The following is a 1,429-nucleotide window of genomic DNA, read 5'->3' on the forward strand; positions in this document are numbered from 1 at the left end:
CTCAGGAGGCTGAGGCGGGAGAATTGCTTGAACCCAGGAGGCGGAGGTTGCGGTGAGCCGAGATCGCGCCATTGCACTCCAGCCTGGGTAACAAGAGCGAAACTCCGTCTCCAAAAAAAAAAAAAGACCAATTTAATTTAATTTAATAAGTCAGGCATGATGGTTCATGCCTATACTGCCAGCACTTTGGGAGGCCTAGGCAAATGGATGGCTTGAGCTCAGGAGTTTGAGACCAGCCTTGGCAATATGGTGAAACCTCATCTCTACCAAAATACAAAGAAATTAGCCAGCATGGTAGTGAGTACCTGTGGTCTCAGCTACTCAGGAGGCTGACGTGGGAGAATGGCTTGAGCTCAGGAGGCAGAGGTTGCAGTGAGACGAGATCACACCACTGTGTTCCAGCCTGGGTGACAGAGTGACACCCCATCTCAAAATAAAATAAATTTTAAAAAATTAAAAACAAAAACCTTTTCCAGGCACAACTGCGTAGTAGTTGTTGTTTTTGTTAAAAACAAAACAAAATAAAAACCTTCGTCTTCCTTTACCTCCCTGAATATGCATCGTTTACTATGGCACCTTGCAATGTCCTATTCTCAAATAAATATCATTTTTGTTTAGGGAACCTCTGTTAATTGGGGTAACGATAGTGAGACTAGAAATAGCTGAGTAGTTTTTTTGTTTTGTTTTGTTTTTTTGAGACAGAGTCTCCCTCTGTCGCCAGGCTGGAGTGCGGTGACATGATCTCAGCTCACTGCAACTTCCGCCTCCTGGTTTCCAGCGATTCCCCAGCCTCAGCCTCCCAAGTAGCTGGGACTGCAGGCACCTACCACCATCCCTGGCTAATTTTTTTTATTTTTTTATTTTTATTTTTTGTATTTTAGTAGAGACAGGGTTTTACCATGTTGGCCAGATGGTCTTGATCTCCTGACCTCATGATCTACCCACCTCGGCCTCCCAAAATGTTGGGATTATAGGTGTGAGCATCCGCACCCAGCCTAGGTAGGTTTTTAAAACAACTGAAAGTGTTCATGGGAGAAAGAAGCGATGAGCCACCTATTGTGGGAAAAAACCTCATTTTGGAAAAATTTTAATATCTATGCCATAAAATTGTACTTTATTCTTGGCAACAGAGAGCTGTCAAAAGGAACAAAAAGAGGACAAAAGAATGCTGGAATTGGAGTAGAAATCTTTAGGAAGACTAATTTGCTAGCAATAAAAAAAATTAGGCCAGGCGCGTTGGCTCACACCTGTAATCCCAGCACTTTGGGAGGCCGAGGTGGGTGGATCACCTGAGGTCAGGAGTTTAAGACCAGACTGACCAACATGGTCAAACCCAGTCTCTAAGGCCAGGCGCGGTGGCTCACGCCTGTAATCCCAGCACTTTGGGAGGCCGAGGCGGGTGGATCACGAGGTCAAGAGATCGAGACCA

This window comes from Cebus imitator, unplaced genomic scaffold (genome assembly GCF_001604975.1).
Source record: "Cebus imitator isolate Cc_AM_T3 unplaced genomic scaffold, Cebus_imitator-1.0 Scaffold83, whole genome shotgun sequence".
NCBI classification, from domain to species: Eukaryota; Metazoa; Chordata; class Mammalia; order Primates; family Cebidae; genus Cebus; species Cebus imitator.